The following is a 16,957-nucleotide window of genomic DNA, read 5'->3' on the forward strand; positions in this document are numbered from 1 at the left end:
GAGTTGGAGCCTTTTCCCAGAATTGTATGCAAGAGGACAATCCTGAAATGTGGAGCCTTTCAAAACAGACCTGAGATATTTAGCATCTGGAGGTCTGAGCTATTTCCCCCAACCCAGAAGTGCTCCGCCCACAGCTCCCTGGTTCCAAAGGCCATGGAAGCTCTGGGCCCTGATCCTGGGGAAGGCCAGCTGGTAATTGGTTGCCCAGGTCACGCTGCCAAAGAGATTCCCAGGCCCACTTTGGAGCTGGCAGTTCAATCGCAGGCTGGCTGGAACCTACACCCCTCCCACCTCCCACAGCACTTGGAGGGGACAGCGCTTTGGTCTCTGTTTTCAGGAAGAGAGAAGTCAGCTCAGCCTCTTGCCCTGGTATCTAGACAGCAGCCAGCCCAAAATATCCAGGCATCCAAGATGCCCTGGGGATCGTGGGATCCCCTTTGCCCTAGGTTGGCCAGCCTTGTGCTCACTGTGGCCGGGGCTTCTGGGCACAAAGACAATACCTGACTCCATCCAGAAATGACAAGAGGCAGGACACTGGAATTTGGCAGTGCTTCAGGACAGAAGCCACAGAGGATGAATCTGCCTGCTCAGCCCTGGGTCTTTCAGCCCACTAAAATAATAGCCACAATATCAACAATAATGAAAGCCAACATTTATTGCCTAGTATGTGCCAGGCACTGTTCTAAGCTCTCTACATGTATTAATGTACTCATTCCTCAGAAAAACACTATGCTGTAGCTGTTATAATTAGCCTCACTTTACAGGTAAAGAAAATAAGGTTCAGAGAGGTTAAGCAACTTCCCCAAGGCCACACGGCTAGTAAAGGCTAGAGAGGAGATTTGAACCCAGGCAATCAGGCATCACAAAAACCACTATGTTGCTCAGACTAAATCTCAATTTATCTTCCCTTTTAGGGTGCTGTTACTTTGAGGCCTGATCAGGCAATCAGTCCAAAGTCCTGGGGCCACATGTGGCTTCAGATGCTGGTCATCACTAAGTGTCATTACTCCAGGTCCTACCAAGTGGGATACAATTTGTTAAGCAGGCTGGGGACAAAGGAAGCAGAGAACACAAAGTAAACCACGAGTCCTGAAATCGCCTCCGCTCACTGAGTGCAAGGTAAACACCTATCAGTGAGGTGGCTGCCCTGTCATAGGATGGGCAAGGACTATGATGCACTTTGCAGGTGACAAATTAAAATTAAGGGGTTCGGCCACATCATTCAGTTACCAGGTGGGGGACCAGGGCTCAGACCCCAGCCTTCATTATTTTCAAGTGGGGGAATTATTCACTCAGTGAGCATTCAGTGAGTGCCGGCCATGTACAGGGCCCTGGCGACACACAGATGAGTAAGGCAGGCTCAGTGTCCCCTGGGAGCTCCCAGGTGCAAGAGGAGCAAGCATGTACCAATAAATAAACACAATGTGACGACATGTGTGCTGTGAGAACACAGAGAAAGGTGTGACTAGCCCTGTGTTGGGGTGAGAACAGTGTCAGAGTCTTCCCAGAGGAAGTGACATCTGAGCTGGCTGTCACAGGATGGGCCAGGCAGGGCTGAGGGGACAGGGTGTAAAGCATTACAAGTGTGAGTAGGGTGTGTGCTGGGCAGGGTCCAGGGCTGGGCCAGAATCTACACAGGGCCAGAACTTAACGGGCCTTGGGAGTCTGAGTAGTATCCTGGACGCAGTGGGAGGTGGGGAAAGCTTTCGGGGAGGGAAGTAACAAGATCCATGTCTACAAGAAAAACATTCCACAGTCAGGCGGATGGATTAGAAGGGGCAAATTGGGGGAGCTGTTGGAGCAGCCCTGGTAAGAAATGATGAGGGTCTTGGCTGAGGCAGGAACAGGGATGTGGGCAGAAGGGAGAGATCAAGAGTTCTTCAGCAGAACCTACAGGACCTGGCGAGGCGCTAAGGGATCGAGCAAAGGATTCTGGGGGCCATCAGCTTGTGCCAGAGTAGACACTGGTTCCACTTAATGCACTTGGATTGGAGCAGGGGGAGCATTTGAAAAGGATGAGGAAAACAGTTCATTTCCTTTTAGAAATGTCTGGTTAACAATGATGGAAAGTGTCGGGCAATTGGAAATATGGGTGGGACTGTCACTTGGGAGAAAACGGGAGCCGGGAACAGAAATCCAGTGTCATGGGTGTGTGGATAAGAAACAGAGCCACTGGTAGATATGAAATATTACCCAAGGAGAAACTGCTGGCAGAGAGGAGAGGGTGGGGGGGGGGGGGGAGGCCAACAAAGGAGACAGAGATGTGGGGACAGCTTGGGGAGAAAACCAAGAGTGGGTGGGGGGACCCAGAAGATGAGAGAGGAGAAGACTAGGGAAAAAAAACATCATGATGGAAAATTAGCTCATTGGTAAGCTTGGTAATAATTTTAGTGAATTAAAGAAAAGCGCTTTATTTTTCTCCTTGTGACTGATGACTGTATTGTAGCTGTTTACTTGGGTATTGTTATTTCTCCTGCTGGTGGCAGGGACCTGGCATATGTTTACAGGGTGGTACTCCCAGCATTGACGACAATGCCTAGTTTATAGACAGTGCTCAATAAATGTGTTTTGAATGAATGACTGAAGGAGCCAGGTTTCAAGGCACAAAAGGGCTAAGAAGAAGTCAAGAAATGGAACTAGACTTTCCTTTCAAGTCTGGCAGCAAAAGAAGGAAGAAATAGTTATCAAGAGCTTGGAATTCCTCCCCAAAGAGAAAACGCTGGGTCCAGAAGCCTTCACTGGTGAACTCTGCCACACATTTAGGGAAGAATACTACCAATTCCACATAAACTCTCCCAGAAAATTGAAGAGGGAGGAATACCTCCCAACTCATTCTATGAGGCCTACAATACCCTGATCTCAAAAGCAGGCAAGAAAAATATAAGAAAAAATATAGCTCAACTTCCCTCATGTTTATAAGCACAAAAGGTTTTCATAAAATTTTAACAAATTGAATCCTCCTATTCAGAGGGGGAATGCATTTCCCCACCCACTGAACCCCGGCTGCTCCTGAAGGGCTGGAGACTCCTTGGAGCAGAGATGAGCCTTTCCAGCCACGCCACCCTAAATCAGCCAGCCCCTGGGTGACCCAAGCCCGTATTGCCCACCTGCAGAATCACAAACTAAATATGGTTTTCTGCTGTAAGCCACTGCACTGCAGGGTGGTTTGTTACATAGCAAGCGCAAACTGATACAGGGGAAACGCTGCTCTATGAGACTCAGAGTTCCTCAAGCACAGAAACCACATCTTATTCATCTTCATATCCCAGTGCCCAAGGTTACTCAGCACATACTTGGTGAATGTCTGCTAGTTTGGGCAGCTCTTGCAGAAGAGCTAATAACCACCATCCTGCCAATGACTGCTGCCTGACCCCCTCAATTAAAGAGCTCCCTGCTGGCTCCTGGCATCCACGGAGCTCCCTGTAATTATGCTGCCCAGCAAACCCACACCCCAGCCCAGAGTGGGTTGGTAGTGTACCTGCAGGCACACATGTCCGCGTGGGGGTAAGGTGGATTTGGATTAGGTGGCTCGGGGTGAGGCAGGTGTCACACTCGGGGTGTTCCCATCCTCACAGCCACTGGGTTAGGAATATTCTTTCTTTCACAGAGCACCTTGTATCAGTGACTTTCAGCAAATCTGCAGGATGCCAGTGGCACTCACTTTAACAGCCTAAGCGACAGGAACTGTCCTTTCTACAGATCAGCGATTTTCAACCATTCTTATCTCATGGCACACATAAAATAATTACTCAAATTGTGCAACACACACACAAAATATATTTTTTGCCGATCTGACAAAAAAAAGGTATAATTCTGATTCACTCACACGAGACGGCTACTGTTGTCTTGGCTGTTGACAATGTAAAGGAAAAGAGGTCAGTGCCCCTGACTAAATAGTCAGGCATTGCATGTTTTAAAAACTCTTTGGCACACCAGTTGACAATTGTTGCTATAGATCGATTTTGCCAGCCAGTTAGGGGCCGTGAATCGCTGCCTACAACTCGGCCAGGCCCAAGGAGCCTCCAGACCAGAAAGCCAGGTCTCCACCTCTGCATAAATTCACACAGGAAGGAGATGAGAGGGAGAAGACCAACAGGAAGTAATGTGAGCAAAACTCGGTAGGAGCTCAGATGGAGCCAAACTGGACTGTGCCCTAGCAGCTTTACCACTCATTGCCTCACTTTCCTCTTCTGTAAAATGGGGATGGCAATGGTACACCTACCTCCTAGGACTGCTGGGTAATAATAAAGTGAACAAGCTTAGAACAGCATCTGAATATAACAAGTGCTGTGTACATGCACCAATCATGGCCAGAATCACAGCAAAGGAGTTTCTCAGAACTGCCACCTGCAGTCCCTTCTCCTCCCCAGTGCTCTCTCTCCTGTCCACCGCCACCACTCTCAGGGGGAAGCCACCCAGTGGAAATGAATCACCAGAGCTGTCTCCAAGGGGGGAAGAAGTGCAAACAGACACCAGGAAGCTTGAGGTGTGTGGACAATTCGGGGATATTTCAGGCACCATCCCCACTATGCTTACGTCAGTGTTTTCCAAATCAGTCATTCCTGCACCGCCTTCAGAATTTCAGGTCTGCCTGGGGTACACCTGTATCACCAGTAATGTACTTTTTAAACTCACATCTTTATAAAGGGAAACATATCACAACTGAAATGGAAAGTCAGGTTGCCTACCATAAAAAGGCGGTGCTGGGGAAGAGGAATACAATGAAAACAAAACAACGTTATTAGATTCTGGCTGGAAACTGCTGCTGCTTAAAGCTGTGAGTCCAAGCCAGCTTTCTCTTTGCTGAAACAGGATGTCACTCATGTGTGAGAAGTTTTAAAGACACACTTGCACAAAACCGAAGTTTTCTCCTTGGAGTGCTAGAAGGGAATTTAAAAGGGAATATTTAAAATATTCTATTTTGTTTAGTGCTGTGTGTCTGCTCCACCTAAAGCATCTGTGATCATTAATTTAATGTTAGCTTGGCTGGACCACCATGTTTCTGTGAGGATGTGTTTTAGATGAGACCAACATTCAGATCAGTGGGCTCTGAGAAAAGCAGACTGTCCTCCATAGCGTGGGTGGGCCTCTGTCAATCAGGTGAAGGCCTGAATAGAACAAAAAAGGCTGACTTTTCCCCCTCAAACTGCAGTATCAGCCCTTCCTTAGGTCCTGACAGCCTACCTGGCAGATTTTGGACTTGCCAGCCTCCATAATTGTGTGGGCCAATTCCTTAAACTAAATCTCTCTTTAAAATACATATCCTATTGGTTCTGTTTCTTGGAGAACCCTGCCTTACACAGCACCTCTTCATCAGGATACCCACCTCACACAGACTCCCTAACCTGAGAACGGGTAGGTCACGCCCCTTAACTGGGGGCTTAGCGGGGCTGACAGGAAGAGATTCCTTCCATGAAACACTCAAGACCAGGGCAGATGCTGAGCCAGCTGGGGAGCCATCCCCATGAACTTCGAACTACACCATAACATTTCCTCATTGGCATGCCCGGAGGCCTTCTAGAAAGAAAGGCAGTCCTAACACCTCCCCTTTCCAACTGGGGCACCCCTGCTGACATTGCGTCTGCAGTTCTGACACAGTCCAGCCGTGGAGCTGGGAAACTGACCCCACACAATAAGAACTGCGGACTCAGGCGGCCTCCGCCGAGAGGCACTGTGTGACGAGGCAGAACCACAGCCTCCGCCTGTGTTATTTTCATTGCATGCAGTTTCTATCTGTATGTGCCCCAGGACCCGCGACCTTGCCCTTCCTGACACTACATCCGGCTTTAGGGCCCTAAACTTTAGAACAAGGCTTTCCAAACTTCAGTCATCTGCCTACTACCTTCTTGAAGTATCACTGTAGGGTTTTACTTCATCTTTGTCTTTAAATAAACCCACTCTCTAGCAAAAATGCATGTGTTTTAAAATGAAGTCTGGCTGCCTGGAGATGGAAACTCGTCATCACTTGCCACACAAACAGACTGTAAAGTAAAGAACCCCTCCCCCAACACCCCCATGAGTTCACGAGTTCTGGTTCATTGTTGTGGCCTGCCAAAGGGCCGAGCTGAAGACCTGCCCCATCAGGTGACAGAACATAAACTAGAGTCAAAGAGGCACCAAGAGTTTAGCGGCAACTAACAGTTTCCCTTTGATGGAATCAGAATGTTCAAAAACAAAAAGGGAACCATACCCTGACCGGGTGGCTCGGTTGGAGCATCGTCCCTGCACACCAAAAGGTTGCTGGTTCAATTCCCAGTCAAGGCACACTGGTATAGCTGGGGTCTGGGTTCGATCCTAGGTCGGGGCATGAATGGGATGCAACCAATTGATGTTTCTCTCTCTTTTCTCCTCTCTTTCTAAAATCAATAAACATATCCTCCTGTGAGGATTAAAAAAAAAAAAAAGCAGGACATTCTCCCCGAGAGATATAACATCATTTAATGTTGTGTCCAGGCCACCTGAAATCACTCCTGCATCACGACTCCCACCCTGCAGTATCCATTGGTTCTAATTCTGTCTCTGGTGGTCCCCATGCAGGGAACCGCAGAGTATGTGCCTTCCCTCCCTTCTATCCCCCGCCCTTCCAGCCTACTCAGCTGGTCCCAACCTGTCCCAGGGCCTTTAGTTGGGCCTCGATTAGACCCAGGAGCCCTGAACCCAGGAGCTGCTCCAGACCTCTAGGAATTCCACCAGTGGACACTTCTTAGGAAACCGGGACAGGACTGGGCATTGAATTAAAACAAAGAAACTGGAATGCTCACACACTGCTGGTGGGGAAGTGAAACAGTGCAGCCACTATGGAAAACAGTCTGGCAGTTCCTCAAACAGTTAAACATAGAGTTACCACCTGACCCAGCAATTCCACTCCTAGGTATGTACCCAAGAGGAATGAAAACCCAGGTCCAGCAAAAACTTGCACGAATGTTTATAGCAGGATTATTTACACAACAGCCAAAAGGTGGAAACCACCCACATGTCCATCAGCTCATGAGTGAATAAACAAAATGGGTTATATCCATACACTAGGGCATGGTTAGGTCATAAAAAGGCATAAAGTACTGGCAGATATGTGCTACAACAAATTAAGGTATCGCATGAAGTTAAAGAAGCCAGACTCAAAAGGCCACATAGTGTATGATTCTGTTTATATAAAATGTTCAGAATAGGCAAATCTACAGAGACAGAAAGATTAGTGGTTGATTAAGGGGGAGGGATGGGATAATAGGGGGATGATATCTAAGGGGCACTGGGTTTCTTTGTGAGGTGACAAAAATGTTCCCAAACCAACTGTGGTGATGGTTGCCCATATCTGTGGCTACACTAAAATACACTGAATTATACACTGGAAAAATCTCATTTAAAAAAGTAAAATGAAGGAGCTCTGAGTTTACTGGGGGCTGGTATTTCAACACCTCCATCCTCTTGGATTTGACAGCATAAAGACACCAAAAGCCCTTCGCAGCCCCTGGTGTGAAAGGCGGTGGGCATGGAGGGGGTGGGGTAAAAACCGCACCACAGATCAGGTGGTGGGGCCTTGAGCTGATCTGAGGGAGGGGGCTTCCCAGCCCTCACAGAGCCCAGAGGCCAGACATGCTCATGCCACACTCTCAACAGACCACCTACCCCCAAGGCCTGGGACTGAGCCAGCCCCTCACTTTCCAAGATGTTAGAAGAGGGGAGAATGTGTGGCCCCATTTCCCAGCCATCTGTCCTGAGTATAGAGAGTATACAGTAGGTGCTACTCAAGGACATGAGGACATGGACCAGCCAGTCCCGGCCCTCACAGCGTGCCTCCCAAATCTCTCAGGGGTGGGATAGGACTCCAAACCTTAGCCAGTGCTCCTTTCTTCTCCCCAGTGGACCCAGTTTGCTTCCCTCTCAGGGCAGCAGGGCAGACATGAGTTGTTCCTCCTTTCTAGAAAGGTCTTAGATCTTGGGGTGCTGGGGTATCTGGCTCCTTCTCTTTGTTCAACCTCAACTCCAAAGTCCCCTCCTTAAAGAAGCCTTCCCAGGCCATCCAATCTAAGTGACTCCCATTTTATTTTCTTCGTATCACTGAACATCATCTGTATTCTCTTGTTTTTGGTCTCATCTCTCTAGACTGGAGCTCCCTGAGACGGGGATTTTCTGTTTGGTCACTGCTGTGTCCCTGATGCTCAGCACAGTGCCTGGCACCTGGCAGTAACCTTTCAGGGGCTCTGCTCCCCACTCCAGGCCTTATCAGGAAGCCCCAGATGTGGGTGAAAACTGGAAGAACCTTCGGTGAGAGGGCCAGACAGAAGGGCTCAGCGTCCTCATTCCTGGGAGTGGGGGCAAGGCATAACTTCCCAGACGTCTCTGGGTAAAGAGCTTCTTGAAATTCTCTGGAGAAGCCGTGTGTCCTTGGCAGCCAACACTCACCACAGCTGGGGGTGGGGGTGGGAGATGGGCACATTGTCCACTAAAGGGGACCTGGGTTGGACACCAGTGGTGACACCACCACCACCACTCTCATTTCTGCCTGTCTGTGTACCAACTGTACTATTCATTACCCAGAGTTGTCTTTAAAACACATTAGCTTAACTCAATTAATTTTAACATGTGTATTATTCTGTAAATGGAAAATCACTATCACTTGACAAAGGATTGAGGTTTTAGCAATACACTTTAAAATAAGTATGAGCGTATTACAGTTTTAAGCATTGCTGTAGAAACCATCTCCAAATGCCTGTGGGTGTGCATCTGGGTGTGTCAAAGATTAAGCCCCTTAGGGCTCTGGTCCTAGAAGAATGTGACCCCATGTCATGCGGATATAAATGGACACTGACCATACCACTTGGGCCTGATGCGGCACCAGGCACAGACAAAGGCAGGAGGGAGAAGGAGCAGCTGCCCCATCATGATTATTTCTCACAGTCCCAATTTTCTCTCTCAGTCCCCAAACCCTTCCCAACCCCCCTCCCCTCCCCTCCCCCTGCAGCCTCCAGCTGGCTCCTCACTGGGGCTGAAAAGCAGGAAGCAGCCTAAGACCCCAGGATGACTCCTTCTCTCAGTTATTCATGTGACAGAGATTTATTGAGCACTTGCTGTACACTCTGTGCTGGATGTTGGAAATACCCTCCCTGGTGAACGCCACAGATGGGTCCCTGCACCCAGCAACCCTCACCTGTCTTAAGCAAAGACCATCAGAGATAATAGAATTGGATACCGTTTAGATAGGGGGTTCCCATCTAAAGCAGTATTCCCAGAATGCCTTCCCCCATTCCACACAGGCCCAAAATAGAAGAGAAACAAGATAGCTTTGGCCAGTGTAGGGTGGGCGAGTGGGTCTGCTCCCTGTGACCAGGTAATTGAGAGGAACTTCAGGGCTGAGGTGGCTGACTCTCGAAGAAGAATGCTAAACTACAGGACACTCACCAGGACATCTGCAGCAAAGGAACTTTCTTGGCCCAAAGGACCAGGATTGCTTCAGGAGGTGAACACAGAGGTCTGTTTTTAAAGAGAGGCATGTGACAGGAATACATGAGATGGAGCAGGGTCTGTGGGGTCCACAAGGCTTGGATTCAAATCCCAACACAGTCACTGTGTGTGTGTTTAGGCAACATTTTTAAGAATCCATTATTTTCATCTATAAACAGGGATAACAGAAGTCTCTGCCTAGAGGGTTGTTACTCATTTTGATTAATCCTCCAGAGGAAACGAGAGAGAGAGAGAGAGAGAGAGAGAGAGAGAGAGAGAAACATCCATTGGTTGCTTCCCACATGCACCCCGACTGGGGATGGAACCTGCAACCTAGGCATGTACCCTGACTGGAAATCGAGTCCAGAACTTTTTGGTGTACTGCAGGATGGCACTCTAACCCATGGAGCCACCCAGCCAGGGCTGTTACCCACTTTAAATGAGATAAAGGAAGTAAGCACTTGGTCCAGTAAACTGCTTTGCATCCTATAAATGCTATAATAATAACAATGGTAATCACTTTCATTGCTACTGATAACACTGGCAAAATCTAAGTCGTTCTTTCCTACTCTCAAATACCAGCCAGCCCAGGTCTTTATGTCTCTAAATTCTCTTCAGAGCTCCAGACTCCCATTCCCAGTGGTCTCCTGGACACCTTGCTGGGGATCTCATGATAGTGCTACTAATCCACCCCAGCTGTACTCACTGTTGCTGTCTCTTCTCCAGACCACACCATCTATTAACAGCACCCAGGTGCGAATTCCATTACGCCCATGGGGCATCCACTATGTGATGTTCTGAGGGCAATGTTCCACGGGACTGGATGGCACCCCCAGATTTAAGGCCCAATTACTTGGCCCTGGATTGCCGCACAGCCCTACCTAGATTCTCAGTCCACTGAGCCTCCACCATGCAACTCATCTTCTAAAGCTCTCCACCCTCAAACCTGCAGAATGCCCATTGTTATTACTGAACTTCAGGTACACAAATAACGCATGAATATATTCTCTCTGTTATAGATGAAGCCGGAGTACCCTTGCCCATTCCTTCCATGCCAGCTTCTTCCTCTCCCCTTCAACAGAGGCAGCCACATCAATCTGTTCTGACACACTCTTCCAGATACTTTTCATTGCAAACATGTAATACATATGAATTACAGGAATACATACAAAATATTGCTAGTATTTGTTTGTTGCTCTATAAATCGCATATTTTCCCAATATATTGCTTCGCTACTTGCTCTTTTTTTTTTTTTTAATTCAACCATATCTTTACAGATCTTTCTATATTGGTACATAGAGATGAACCTGCAGCCAACTTGCTGGGTGACTTCAGAGAAGTCACTTCACCTCTCTGAGTGTCCTTAGCTGTCACCATGGGATGTTCTAAGGCTGTTAGGCCCCTGAAATCCTTTGATCTTAGCCCATGGCTGCCCTGAAAGCAGAGAGCTCTTATCCCTTCCAGGCATCCACCTAAGGCTTAGCTGCCTGGGAGAGCCCACAAGTGACTCTGGTACAGAACAGCGTCATACAGGCACCACCACCAGCCCCCACCGAGGGTATCAGGTTACCAGCCCGTACTCATGCTGGGTGGCAAGCTCTACCTCTGATATTTTTAGACTCCCCCCACCCCACCTCAGCCTGTCCCTAACAAGAGCCAGATGCATCTGCTGATTCCCGCCAAAGTTGGTCCTGCTGAAATTGCAGTCTTTTAAGTAACTGCTGCAGGAAGCCAGACTCTACCACTCCCGGGGCGGAAGGGGGGCCTCCTTTTCCCTCCATCCCCACCCCTGCCCCATTCTTTGCCTGGATAAACTGAAGCCAACAACCAAGAGTCAGGCCTCTAGTTCTGTCTGTGGTGCCAGCTGTCCTCTTTCCTCATTCCAGCTGCTTCTGCCAATCGCCCACTTTTCCAAACCCAATAAGATGTCCCTGAGCCCTCTTCCCACACTGGAGTCCAGTCATCAACCTTTAACTGCCTCTTCTGGAAGAGCTCTGCTCCCCAGTCCCAATGCCCGGGACCCCACCGCACCTTTGCGTGCTGGCTGCCACCACGTCCCCTCTGCAGTCTATCCCCACCCTGTGTTAGTCCTGGGAGCCTGTTGTCAGAGGCCCCACTTGTCCACAGAGCTGGGCAGAGGCCACATGTTGCAACACACACAATTTTATGCCCCCCAAGAAGGTGGCTGGATTCCTGTCTCCCAAACAAATCCTGCCAACCAGCCAGCAATCCACTACCACCCCATTTGGCCTGGAAAGGCATTTATATATTTTTGTCTCGACAGACTCCCCTTCCTCTGTCTGGCGGGTTGACTATGACAAAGAGAGGCCTTCACTTCGTCCCTGTCAACCAGAAGGCCGCAGAGGGCAGGGATGTTAGCATGTGCCTGAGATGAAATATGGGCCAGTTGAGCCTCCCTATGAATCAATCACCTGTTTTTGGAAAATTGAGTGTTGTGCATATGCACGTGATTTTAGCTCATGTGAAAAAGGTATTATGTGAGAGGCAGAGAAATGAAATGTATGTGAAACGTTCACTTGCATTCCAGGAAGAAAGGGCCTTACAAATTACTCGTGTGCCTAGTGTGAAGGGGGGTGGCAGGGAGAAGTGGATGGGCCCTGTATTTATAATCAGATGCCATGGAGTCCTGCTACCTCAGGAGCTGTGCCCTGATCTGAAGCCCTGCCAGCCAGAGAGGGCACGGCCCCTCCCGTCTGGGTGGGGCTGTGCAGTGTCAGCTCAGAATCTCCCAACGTGGCCCAGGCCTTACCCACCCCACTGGCCACCTCTGTGGCTTCCAACACAAACACCTGTCTCAAGATTTCAGAGAATCAAAATTTCCCCACTGAAGGGACAGAGGCAGCTCCAGGCTGTGTGGCTTGCTCTCTGCCTCCCACCCCCACTCCCCAATTCCAGGTGGGGGTAAAGGTGGCAGATTCAAAAACCCTCAGTGGGAAAACAGGTTCTGCACCTTCCTGCCACCCCCACATGCCTCCCTAGGCTGTGGGCTTGGCACCTGGGCCCTGATTTCTCCAGGAGGGTCTCCCCCATTCCCCACAACTCACCTGGGCATCTCCAGGTAGAGAAAAAGGGAGGGTTTGTGGGGGAGGCAGATGGAGGTTCAAGTTGGGCTCCTAGCATTACCAGCTCAGGGGCCTGAGGTTCTCCCTGGCAGCCTCTGGCCTGGCTCTCCCCACCTAGGAGGGAGAGGCTCCGGAGAGAACTGGAGAGCGGGGCACTCCGGGGAACTGCAAACACTCCGCCAGCTTTGGTTTTCATCCTTGTCCCTTAAGGACTCCTGGGGAAATAGGACCGTACCCCTTCCTCATCCTCCTTCCACTTCCTCATCCCAAGGCCAAATTCTAGGGAGAGGTGGCCAGCAACAGAGAGTAGCTTCTGGGATTTCTAATTAATTCAATGTAAAGGTGTCTGGAAACTTTTAAAAAAATTATGCTAAAATATTCATAACAGTATTTTAACCACCTGTAAGTGTACAATTCAGTGGCATTAAACACATTGACAGTGCCATATCACCACTATCTATACTCAAAATGTTTTCACCCTCCCCAACAAAAACCCTGCCCCAATTAAGCCATATTCCCCACTCCCCTTTCCCCAGCTCCTGCTGACCTCTGCTCTACTTTCTGTGCTCATGCATTTACCTATGCTAGGGACCTCATGTGCGTGGGATCATCCGGTATTTGGGCTGCTTATTTCTTAAGACCCTCTCCAAAGCCATTACCTTCCTCTGCCTGTCACTTTTCAGGCTGGTCTCTGCATTTTAGAGGTAGAAAAGTTAAAGGATCACCCTCACCACCAACAACAAAATCCCACACACACATCTGTAGAGCTTGGGAAGGGACAGTGCCCCTTTCCCCAAACCTGAAACTAGGCTTTCGGCCTTGTTCCAAAGTAAGGGGTGGGTTCTGTGGCCTGAAGGGAGGGCCTTCCTCTGTGGTGTCTCCCTCTGGTTCAGGTTCAGACTAGCCTCCATTTATGAGGTCCACATGTGGGCCTCAAATGAGGGCCTCCCGCAAGTGTATTCAGCACCCTGTATAGTCCACACTCGAGTTCTAGTTTCCTCTTTTTCTGGAACCCATGGGTGCGGCCCTCGAAGTCCCGCAAGCCCCACGAAGCCTAAGTAAGGTGAGGAGGTGGAGAGGCGTCATCTTCGCAACTCCTTAGGGCTCCTCCACAGCCCCAGACCTAAGACAGTAGCTCCTCGCCGGTGGGGGGCGTAACGGAGCTACCGCCCGGGGCGAAAAGGGTGCGCTACTCCGCGCGACCCACTCACCCGGCCTGGGCGCAGCCAGTTCTGCGTGCTCGGGGAGGTGGGGGACAGTGCTGGAGGAACTGCGGACCCACATGCGATGAGGGGGGCTGCCCTGAACTCCTCCCCTAACTTTTCCCGCCCGCCCCAGCCCACACCGAGAAGGAAGCTGTCCCGGGGTGCGGAGGTGGAATTCCGGGTCCCAAACTAGTGAAGCACGGGCGGGAAGTCTGCCTCATCTTAATCTGGCGAAGGAAGGGTGGATTTTCGGCAGGGAGGGGCCTTGGCCCTGCCCCACCCCCACCAACTGCAGGGGACCCCCCCCCCACCCGCGCCTCCACCACCACCACCACCCCAGGTCCACTAAGTTCAGGTCCCCAACGCCCGTGCCCCAACGCACGCCCAGTGCCGCCCCGACCCCCACAACGTGCGCTCGGCCCCCGGGTGCAATCTCAACTCACCGGGCGCTGGCGGCGGGACTGACGGACGGGCTGGGGCGCGAGGCGAAGTAGCCGGGCTGTTTTGAAGCTCTGGGCCGGGACTGCGCGCCCTCCCTCCTCCCTCTGGGTGGCGCGGAGCCTCCTCCCCACGTCCCCCTCTTTCACCGATCCCGCCTCCCGCCTCCCGGGGCGTGTTGTCAGGAGCAGGGAGACCGGAGTGGGAGGGGCCGCAGGAGGTGGGTGGGGACCCCGCAGAGAAAGGCTGGAGTCCTAGGGGGTCATCCCCAGCCCCAACCCACCCGCCTGCCTGCGCGACACTGCCAAGTTTAGGGCGGAATCCGTAGCGTAGCTGGGGAAAGCGGGAGAAAGGGGAAGGAGACTCCTCGGAGCTGGAAGTCTCCCTTCGCAGCGCTCGCCCTTACGGGTTTCCCAGTTCGCTCCCTCTCCTCGCCTCGCCTCTCCTCTCTTCTCTTCTCTGCCTCTTCTCCCCCTTCCCTTCCATTCTTAAGGGTTAAGAACAGGGTCCTGAAATTCGACTCCCTGCTTTAGGACCCTTCTCTGATACTTTTCTTAACTTTATGATCTTGCCCGTATCTTCCCTGCCTGTTTCCTCTTCTGGAAATAGAAGTCTCCTAGGACCGCTTTCCTTGGATTGTTGTAAAACCTGAAAGTGAGAGCACACGCACAGTGCCTGGCACACATAGTAAGTGCTCAATAAATGTTAGCTACTATTATTTTTATTATCTGACATAGTCCTGACCTTTGTGGGAGGTAGCCTGGCAACCGGGAACCTAGTGTTAGGGTTCTTCCCTAGTCCGCCATTCACTGAACCCCCCCCCACACACACCGTCGCACAAACCACTACCCCTATCCTTTGAACCCACAGTCCTGGAATTTATTGTCCCTGGAAATTACAAAAAGGAAGAAACTGCCTATTTTCCCAGCCTCAGTTCCCCCACCTAGGAGTGGGGGTGGGGAGAAGAGGAGGATTTGCTGAATTTAAAAAATTGAAGAAAATGCAAAACAGGGCCACAGAATATTAGAGTATATTTATAATCTTTTAATTTAACAAGCTGTTATTTGCTCACACCCAAAATATAAGTCAATAGACTTTTGCCACTAACGTGATAATTAGAAGCCCTTTTCAGAGATGCTAATTTATTGTTGAGTTGCAGGACTTTGCCGGGAGGCCATGTTTAAATTTTCTGTTGGCTTTCTTCAATCCTGTGGGGGAGCTTTCCAAGGCAATAGGCTCCAGGTCTAAACTAGAGATCCTTACAAAACTTGGGGCCCCCTCCAAAGGGCCATTCCAGGCCCAAGGGACCAAGGCCCTGAGGTTTCCCAGTGGGTCCAGTGTCTGACCCTTCACATGTCTTTTAATTCTGAAATTCTGTGGCAGTAAGGTGTTCATTTGAACTGTGGTCCTGTATAAAAGGGGAAGAGAATGGGGTCTGGCTGATGCAGAGGAGGGTCAGGAGGGCCTCCCCCCAGAAGGGACAGTGGCCCCTGCCTGTCTCACAGCCACCCATAGAACAACAAACGCCCTCTCCCCAAGGCTCTCCCAGAATGCACAATCCAGGTGGGGGTGGAGTAGTCCTGCCATTTATTTGCTGAGCACTTACTCTACCAGTTACTTTACAAACATTATCTTCAATGTAACACAACAGTCCTTGAAGAAACTGAGGCTCTGAGAAGCTACCTAAGAAACTTGCCCAAAGGGATGAAGCGTGGATTCGAACTTAGACCCACTGCATCAAACCCTGCTCTCCTCTTCCCATTATATAGCTATTTGCCAAATGCTAACCATGGTAAAGCCATTATTTCTGCCATTTCCACATGCCACCTGAGTTAGTATTCATTTACCATTTTCCTTTAAATCAACTGTTCATTTAACTATGTATATTTATTTTAAAAGGAAGCTCTATATCATCATGGTAAACAGGAAACCAGTACCATCTGCCAGAAATAGAAGATAAACTTACTAATTTAAACACCACCCCTCAAAAAACAGGGTTAGTACATTCTAGCCAGATACTGTTGCCTGAAAGAGCCTGTGAACCTGAGGTTTAGGAGCTATTGCACAGGGAGGTCAGCAGGTTTGGGAGAGACAATGGGGACACGCTAGCCCAGAAGGAGACTTTCTCTTTCTTGTAACTGTTGAAGAGGGAATTGCGTTTGCAGCCTGTGATTCAAAGCTAGGCAATGCCTCCTCCCTCTGTCATCTAAAACAGCCTCCCCGGTGCCTGCTGGTGGTGTGTGCTCCACACTAGGAAGAGCCTGGCCAGACACCAAGTTGCCTCTCCAGGACCCAGAGAAAGGGATGGATGGATTGTTCCTCTCTCTGTTTTCAAAACCCTCTCCAGAATCCTACCTCCCTGTCCCATTCACCTGCTAGGTGTGCCTCTCAAGTTTTCTCTCTTTAAATACATGCCTGTCTCTCCAGTAAGATAGGAGGCAGAAATCTGCTTCCTAACTGCTTGTATCCCCCACTCCTAGTGTTTCAACAATAAGTTTGAGACCTCAACGTGGTGTAAGGGAAAAGTAAGGGTGTGTTCGATTGAATGTTGAGTTCCAATTCTTCATCCCTCTACAGGAGTGTACCTATATACTCACACTCCAGACATAGTTTCCTGGCAGTTGGAGCACCCTTCCCTCCTTTACCTTGAGCTAGGCCAGGTGACTGGCTTTGGTCAATGAGATATTCGCAGACGACCCAAGCAGGGGCTGGGAATGAGCTTGGATGGTGGGGCTTGCCCTCTTAAGCTCTTGCCATTTCCATAATTTGAATATATCTCTGGTAGCCCATTGG

General features: G+C 49.9%; 1 protein-coding gene across 1 annotated transcript in view; it reads right to left on the reverse strand.

Annotated features, from left to right (window-relative positions):
- EMP2 (epithelial membrane protein 2) overlaps positions 1-14,315 on the reverse strand; it is a 36,372-nt gene extending 22,057 nt beyond the window's left edge. The window contains exon 1 of the mRNA XM_024571652.4: positions 14,170-14,315. The gene's annotated coding sequence lies outside the window, so the exon portion shown is untranslated. The remainder of the gene's footprint in view (positions 1-14,169) is intronic.
- Between the last annotated feature and the right edge of the window lie 2,642 nt (positions 14,316-16,957).

This window comes from Desmodus rotundus, chromosome 1 (genome assembly GCF_022682495.2).
Source record: "Desmodus rotundus isolate HL8 chromosome 1, HLdesRot8A.1, whole genome shotgun sequence".
Lineage (NCBI taxonomy): Eukaryota > Metazoa > Chordata > Mammalia > Chiroptera > Phyllostomidae > Desmodus > Desmodus rotundus.